We start from the raw sequence: 8,590 nt of genomic DNA, 5'->3' as shown, positions 1-8,590 counted from the left end.
TCATTTTATATCTGCAAAGTGCAGCTTTGAATTAGTGTTATAAAAGTTTATAGTGTCCTGTCAGCTCTTTAGCAATATCACTTATACCATGGGTATCCAAAATCAATACAATATTTTTCTCCCGATAAATTATGTAAGCCCGAATAAGGTCCGAACGCAAGCATCGACAGTCGGCCGCAATTAGATCTGGTGGTAACAGATGACAGTCCCCCCTTACTGATCAGCAGAAAATGAAGATGTGGAGACCACTATGTCACAGGCCTGGAGGACCTGGGAATGGCTCCTAATGGAACGAGTTGCACATTTGCTGCTGCAGCACTTTCTCAGAAGAGGGATGAATGAACTGTAGAGTTTTTTTTTCTCTCACTCTCTCTCTCTCTCCCTCTCTTCATTTGAACCTTTAATAACCCCTGGCCGCTGGGATGGAGAGCTGAGGTCAGCCGGCTGGGGTGTGGAGCAGCAGCAGGAGGAGGAGGAGAAGGGAGGAAGTCACACTGATCTCCAGGGGTAAGCTGTGAGCAAGTGCTGACCTTTGAGCAAGTGTTGAAGTAGCGGGGAGGGTAAAATGAAACACAAATCTTACAACCAGAACAATAATGTACTACTGCTGCCATGAGTGGTTGTAGTTTACAGTAATGTAAAGTTTACATTCAGCATTCAGCCCTGAAGTGTGTGGCTTACATTCAGCCGTGTAAAAGGCCTCAGGCCTCACGGCTGTGGTGCGCTGCCGTTAGCGGTGTCCGGTGAGCCTCGGAGTGGCGGGCGGAAGCAGACGGCTCACATGGCTTGTCGGAGCGTCGGTAATTGATGTTCCGACAGGAACACCGCGGTTTCATTTGCGGGGAGGCGGCGGGATCCGGGACGGAGGGGGTCTCTGAAGCCCCGGCGGGGCCCATCCCTCGGGCTTCAGCGAGGGGGGCGGGGGAGGGGGCAGGCGGGGGGAGGGGGGCAGGCGGGGGTGGAAGTTGGCAGCTCCGCATCCGCGGGGCTCATTTTCCCAAAGTGTGCTCTATCGATCGGAGAACTCCACCGCTCCAGACAGAGGTTAATTTACTGGACATTTGAAGGTTCATTATTTTCAGTGGCTCACCAGCTCACGGCTGTGACCTTACCAGTCAGTCATCTCCGCCCGCCCCAGTTACAGGTGTCGTGTGTGTGGGGGGCGGGGGAGGGGGGGCGTCCGGCAGGGCGGCGGAATGCCAGTCGATACCCGGCAAGCCGACGATTTTACACCACACGCCCGCACCGCGAGTCCCCACCTTTACAACAGATATTCTCACCGCCGTGACCTGGTTTCCCAAGCTTTCAAACACAAGCGCTCCATTACAGGCTCCCTGAGCTTTTGTTTGGTTCACTGGTCACCTTGGGAAGCGAGAGGTTATCCTTCTTTAAGAAAAAAAAAGTTTAACCATAAACACTACTGCGGATACCGCTGAAATGTTTGTGCGCTTACATTTATTCACTGATTGAAAACTCATATCGTATTCCTATGGTTTTGAAAGGCTGCCAGCGTTTGTGTATTAGCAGATATTCAAGTGTTAAACATGACAAGGTCAAAGCTCTTGTATTCTGTAATTCTGTAGGTGAAAGGTCAACTAGATGACAACCCAAAGGTCAAAACAATCACGGAAGACATTTGTGAGTATCAATCAGCCGCCAAAGGGTACGCCCTAGCCATACCTCATGTGCCAATAGCTGTGAAATTTGCTATACTTGCAAAGAAAAATATGTGTGTAATCTTTCTTTCTGTCATCAAATCACACCTCCATCTATATCTACTGTATACAGGGAATATGAATCTTTAAATAATATTTGTATATTGTAATGTATTCCTCTTGGATATTGTCAAACCCACTGTTTTACAGAAAATGCTTCCTGGTATTATTTCATTATGTTTGTATTGTCCGGAATACTTTATTTGCTATCAAAATGTATGGTTTAGCAGAACATTCTGCTTGCACAATATATAGTGATATGTGTGCAAAATTCACCCACTGAGCATTTTATTAGGACCACCTGTTCACCTATATATTCATGCGATGATCTAATCAGCCAATCATGTGGCAGCAGTGCAATGCATAAAATCATGCAGATACAGATGAGGAGCTTCAGTTAATGTTCTCATCAACCATCAGAATGGAGAAAAAATGTGATCTCAGTGATTTAAACTGTGGCATGATTGTTGGTGCCAGACGGGCTGGTTTGAGTATTTCTGCCGATCTTCTGGGATTTTCATGCACAACAGTCTCTAGTGTTGGCAGAGAATGGTGCAATGATGCAGTGAACTGCAGTTCTGCAGGCAGAAACGTGTTGTTAATCAGAGAGGTCAGAGAAGGGCCAGATTGGTCGAAGCTGACAGGAAGGTGACAGTAATGCAAATAACCACACATTACAACAGTGGCATGCAGAAGGGCATCTCTGAACACACCGCACGTCAAACTCTAATTGGATAGGTTACAGCAGCAGACGACTTAAGTAAAAAAATAAACAATAAAAAAAGGTCTAATAAATATCTAATAAAGTGTTCACTGAGTGTATAGCAACACACTGGTGTTCAACTCAGTAAGAGGAGACTCTTGTTTACCAACTTCTGTTAATTCACAGCATATTTAATCTGGAGCTGTATTTTTCATTAAAACACACAACAATAAAAAAAAAGTTGATTATCTACCACTGTAATATATCACAAGTAATCAGTACCATGCTTTCAGTTCATTTCTGCTGGGGCAGTACTTTTCAGCATCTGCGAAGAACTTGAGCTTTTTCGTGGTTTACACTTAAAATAAATAAATGAGCAATACATTACTGTCACTCTCCGTTTTTACCAAAACTCTGAACAAAGCGAGGTGTTGTTGGCTTAGATTTAAAGAAGTGCCCGCGCGCGCTGCGCTGCTAGTTTTACTTCCTTGCCTGGCTACCGTTATTTGTTTCTGGAGGAGTGGGAATGGCGTGGCTCAAGAGACGTAGCGGTAATGAATCTGTGAGGTGTCATCTCTTCCCCCTCCCATTTCCCCACCACCTCCAAGTGCTACGCCACTTCTGATTAACACTGCCCTCCCCCCGGCGAAAACCAGCAGACAGGAACAGACTGATTACTGCCCATCTTCGGGGATATAAGACACTGAACAGGAGGATTAAATTAATATATTAGCGGCGCCGTTCCCATACATCGGTCTCGATAACAATTTAGCAGTTTTTTAAAAGGAGCCGGGCATATTTCAGCGTTAGAAAATAAATAGATAAATAAGGAACCGCGTCTCCCCAGGTGCAGTATCTGTCATCGACGATAGGCGAGGAAGAGAGGGGGCCTTTGAAGTTTTTCGACATAAAAGCGCAAATAGCGCAAACGCATCCTCACAGCTACTCAGAGAAAATTAGGACCCTTCGAAGAAAGGAGAGGGGTGCAGGTCTCCGCAGCCACACCTAATCACACTGACTGTTCTTCTGGGAACGCTGGAGCTAAGGGGAAAGTGTGGAAAGTCTTTAATCTGCCATAGACACTTTTCTCCATTTTTTTGTAATTATCAGAGGAAAACAAGCAAACAAGAGCAAAAGTTTGAGAGCGGAAAATTATCTGAAAAGTTTTAGGAAGGCTTGCATATGTATTACACACTACAGTGTGAGCAGTGAACCGTTTTTCCTCTAGCGATATTACGCCATACTCCCACAGAATCATGACAGTACTGTACAGGAAATTACATCACAGTCCTACTCATCCACAATAGCATCTTGTTAAATATTGAGTGCACATTTCAGAATGAATTTCTTCATTCCTCATTATGATTTGAACCTCATGTCCATGCTGGAATCTGGAGATTTACTTGTTTATAAAAGCAACTTGTTGGTCCAAATGAAATGAAATAATGATATTCCAATGATGGCCAGTTACTGTATAAATAAACCATCTTTAAATATTATGGTGAAATAGGCAATACTGTCAGACAGAGTCCAAAGAGAATGAGTCAACAGCCCTGATCCTGTATTTCAGGTCCACCCTGACATTTGTGAAGGTTAGGGATTTTAACTGCCTGTCTGTGTCAATCATCCTGTTCAAAGGTCACACTACGTCTTTTTTTTCTTAATTAGCCACTCAAATGTCCACAGGCATTGGCACGCCAAGGTATGCCCTCAAATAATAATTTCAACTCGGCTTCAGTAAATAAATGTATCTGTGTTTCTCTCGTGTTCTCGTTTCCACAGAATATACTTGTACAACAGAGAACTCAAGATTGTTAAGACCACAGATGTATTCGAAGATTGCACAATTGTAGGCTCAACGTCATTTTTTTCCTCCTGACTGTAGATGAGCTTATTCTCAGATTTCAAGATTATGCTCTCAATTTACAAAAACATGACTGCAGGAGGCACCTTGACTTCTTCTTCAACTCAGTAACTCAGTGTCCTTCTTGTTTCACCTACTGAGAGAAAAGGGGGGGGGGGGGGGGAGAAACAACAACATGGCTCTTCCCGCACGGATCTCGGACCGCTGTCCCGAGCCGAACAATAGCATTCCAGGGCCCGTTAATGGCCCCGTCAGGCATGCCCCAAACAGGATGGTGTGAGGCAGCGACGGGCCCCGAAGTGGAGGACCGGTTCTTCTGAGCTATGAAATAATAATAACAATGGCTTCCTCCAGTCACGGCGAGGTGGAAAAATACAGGAGGCTCCTATTGTCACCGGCGTTGGGAGAGATCCCAGAATACGGACGACTTAATGGGAGGCCCGGACAATAGGGTCAGACTAAAAAGGCTTCCTCATGAAAGTTTTATGAGCAGCTTTGTGTTTTTGTGTGTGTGCGTGTGCGTGAGGCACCGCGGGGGAAAGGTAGCGAGCCGGCACTCAGAGCGCTCGGGAACGCCACGTTCCCCCTTCCCTTTTCCCCTTTTCCCCAACCTCCCGTTATCCGCGGAGCGTCCTCTCCCTGAGGCAGGTGTGCCTACCTTCCGCGGCAGCACCCCTGGATGGGGATATCAGAGGCACTCAAACTGAATTAACACCGAATCCGAGCGCTGCACTTAACAAATCCGGATGCACTTAAGGGAGGCCTCAGACCCGATCTGTGACCCAGTGCGGAGAGGGAGGAACGGGCCGGGGCAGGACCGCAGGGGCGCCGCGATGTGTCATATACCGGAAAAGCCATCATCCGGAGTTAGCATACCGGAAAAGAGCAAACTCCGAAGCCCTGCGGAACCTTTAAAACTCTAATAAAGTGCTCTGTGCTTTTCTGTGGCCAGGACGGAAATGGCTTTCCATCCCCTTTATCAGTCTAAGTGACAGCTTTCCAGTCGTTATTGACAACAACAATGGCACCCCCCACCCCCCTTCCCCACCGCCACCCCGCCCCTCATACGCAGCAGAATGGACTCTGTTAATGCTCGTGCCGATCTTCACACCACAGAGAAGAGAGGAGCGAGAGGTGGGAGAGCCGTAGATTACCACCAGAGAGATGGAGCGAGAAAGGAGCTCCTTAATGTTGTTTTCCCACTGCGGTAACCTCCAGCTCACCGCACGTTTGCACTGAGCGGCGCGGAGCAGTTCTTACGATTAAAATAAAACAGCCTCTCCTGTTCGCCGACTCTTGGTTCTCGGTGATGGACTCCTGAATGGACAGAGCTCACAGGCCTGAGCAGGGAACCCAAGGCAGTCCATCTACGCGTGCTCCTGGGCTCCCAGCATTGTGCTGACGGGCCAAAACGCGGCGACCGTGCGCGGCACACAAGCCGACGGGCCATTCAGCGTCGCGTTTGGCTGCGGTCCTGAAAAGTGACAGCATGACAGTTATTTATTGGCCAGCTTATTCACTTAACTGCCTCCGACCACAGGCTAAATCATCTGTAATATGGTATGTTATACGGCATTGATTCAAATAAACATCAGTGCCAGTCTGGCTCTCAAGGTGAAGTGACAACTGTACACGGCGCATTGGCTGAGATTACATATGATATTTCATATTCGTTCACTTTACCCGGGAAAGGCGGAAAAACTGTCACCTCTGAAAGCGCCTTCAGCCATCCACCACATTAACTGGAGCCTTTGCATGGGTACACAACCATGTTTGGCAGGTAATTCAGTTTTGTCCTGTAGGCCTACTGTATGTGTGTGGGTAGGATATAGACCTAGACGCCACTGTAACAAAGTCATATTTTAATTCAATTGTGCTCTGGCACAGCACATGAGGGCACGGCTCTTCACTCTCAAGCATTGCATGTAATATTAAACATGCGATCATATTCCAGGGCAGTGTCTAATTGCACCAGAAATGTGGTCCATTACAAGATCCTAATGCAACGCAATAAAAATGACAAGGAATGAAAACATTTACGGGAAAGTACCTATTGAGATGTGCGGTTCGTATCAGAATCCTGAATTATTTAAAGGAGTCCTCTGATTGAGGGTGTCATTTCCGTGTTCAGATACAGGCAGACGCATGCAGAGAGGCCTATATAATTATTCTGTTGTTGAGATATAAAAAAATATTAAGACTTATTTTCTTTGACCTTGATATAAGCCAAATGTTTCTTTCATGTCAATTATTTTCTTGTAGCCTACTTCGCTACAATAAAGTAGCACGCATTTGACAATACATCAAATAAATCCATAACGCAAAATACATGAACTTGACTTATACAAAACTAACAGAAGGGTACAGCACAAAAGGAATAGAGAGGGTGCGTGGGAAAAAATAATTACAGCCACATCTCTGCTCAATTTCCCTGGTAATCCAGCACGTAGCAAATTGATCGGCACGGTTGATATTTGCATGAAATCCAAACGTTGAGTTACAGTACGGAGGTCTGACCCCAATAAGCCTCCGTAATGAATTCCAACATTATGCAGCTGTGTCCTGCTGCAGCGAATTCCGGATTGGGGGGCTGCAGTTGGGGGAAGCTCATTACAGTAAGTGTCTGCTTCACTTGGCAAAGCACGCAGGCATCGAGAGGGTAAATTCTCAGCGGTAAATTCCGTTCCTCTCCCAACCGCGCGTCCGGTCCTCTCCCCGCGGATACCTGAGCTCAGCGTGCAGTCACTCATCTCCGAGAGACGGGGTGCCCAACGTCACTCCGCCTGACACGGTAACAGGGGATCATTTTGTTTTCCAATGATTAAAGTTTTTTGTTTTTTTTTGCCCCAAATGAGCGTCCCAGATTTTGCGCAATTTGCTCTCTAAAATTCGGATTATTTGATCAAAACAGCATCAGGGATTGGCCGGGCTCAGCCTGAAGGAAAAGTAAGCATTTCCAGAGCTCCCCACAAGTTTTTCTTATGCGAACAAAGACCAATAATTGTAAAAGCTACGTTTCGTAACGTTTAGGTTTCATAAGGGGATTCGTTTGTTACTTAAAGCTTACGCACTTTGAATCTGCAAGCTTCAGATCATGAAAAAAAGAGAACATAGCCGATTCCAATATACTGTAGGGTTATACATTAAGGTCTGATTATGTATATTCTGATTTATGTTAACCCTCACTTGTGATCTGCAATAAACCGTTTTATTTACATCTAGAGTTTAATACAACTTTTCTAGCAGGAAATGTTAACCTCAAAAGCTATTGTATAGGCTACTCCCTTACCCTTAAGTAATGGTAGAGGTTTGTTCATTTCCTCGAAATGTCAAAGCTTCAAATTGCATCTTGGTATGTACTGGTATAAAAAAGAAAAAAGAAAAAAAAACAACCGACAGTTTAAAATCAACATCAACCTCTTACGTTTAAGACTTCAATAATTATACATATATATATATATATATATATATATATATATATATATATATATATATATATATATATATATATATATATATATATATATAATAATGTATATAAAATGATATAAAAGTGACTTGAGCACAACCAGAAATCTTTTTGCCAAAATTATAACTAAAGAAACTGAAGACCACACTACTTCAGGGAACACTGAACTCCAGTAAGTCTGTACAGGGGAAAGTCCCTGTTGATAACTTGTAAAGTGCCCACCAATAACGGCACACCAAAACCACCCATATCAATATACCTGTACTCAATCTAGGATAATATTCTGGAGCACAGGATTTTAAACACCCAAGGCATGGCCCTTACTGATTGTACAGTAATTCTTTCAGCATAATGGACTTATTACATTGTGTGAAGTGCACAGTGTTGAAAAGTGTCCCCTATACCTGCAATATAGGAAATTGGGCTGGAACATTAAAAATAATATTTAATAACACAAGAGCTCTTCCTGCGGGGAGCTGGGAGCTGTGCTGTCATCAAAGCTGGGCGGTACGCGAGTGCTAGCCTGGGGCAAACACACTGTCTGCACCATATTAATTCACTCACAAATTAACACCACCGCATGCTGGGTAACAAATCATAATTACCTGAAAAAAAGGGACTTTTTGAACAGAATAATAAAAAGCAAACATCCAGAGATTAAAATATTGAACTGGAGAGCTTCATGAGAGGGGACAACCTTAAAGTAAGCTGCTTCATTAGTGGGCCAGGGCAACAAAGCAAAACAAGTTATCCTGATGCTGAGGGGATTGATTTGTTTGGAGTGTGATTTTTAAAATTTCCTCTCGCATGCAGATTTGACATGCTGGACCTTCTCACGT

The 8,590-nt window shown here is 44.6% G+C and overlaps 1 long non-coding RNA gene across 1 annotated transcript; it reads left to right on the top strand.

Moving 5' to 3' along the window:
• Window positions 1-425: 425 nt before the first annotated feature.
• LOC133134731 (uncharacterized) lies at window positions 426-4,290 on the top strand. Its single transcript, XR_009709343.1, has 3 exons — window positions 426-507; window positions 1,584-1,638; window positions 4,201-4,290. It is a non-coding gene; the product is annotated as an uncharacterized LOC133134731 (long non-coding RNA).
• Window positions 4,291-8,590: the final 4,300 nt, after the last annotated feature.

Source organism: Conger conger, chromosome 8 (assembly GCF_963514075.1).
Source record: "Conger conger chromosome 8, fConCon1.1, whole genome shotgun sequence".
In the NCBI taxonomy this organism is placed as follows: domain Eukaryota; kingdom Metazoa; phylum Chordata; class Actinopteri; order Anguilliformes; family Congridae; genus Conger; species Conger conger.
Note: the sequence above shows the minus strand (reverse complement) of the source record. Positions and strands in the feature narration are given on the sequence as shown.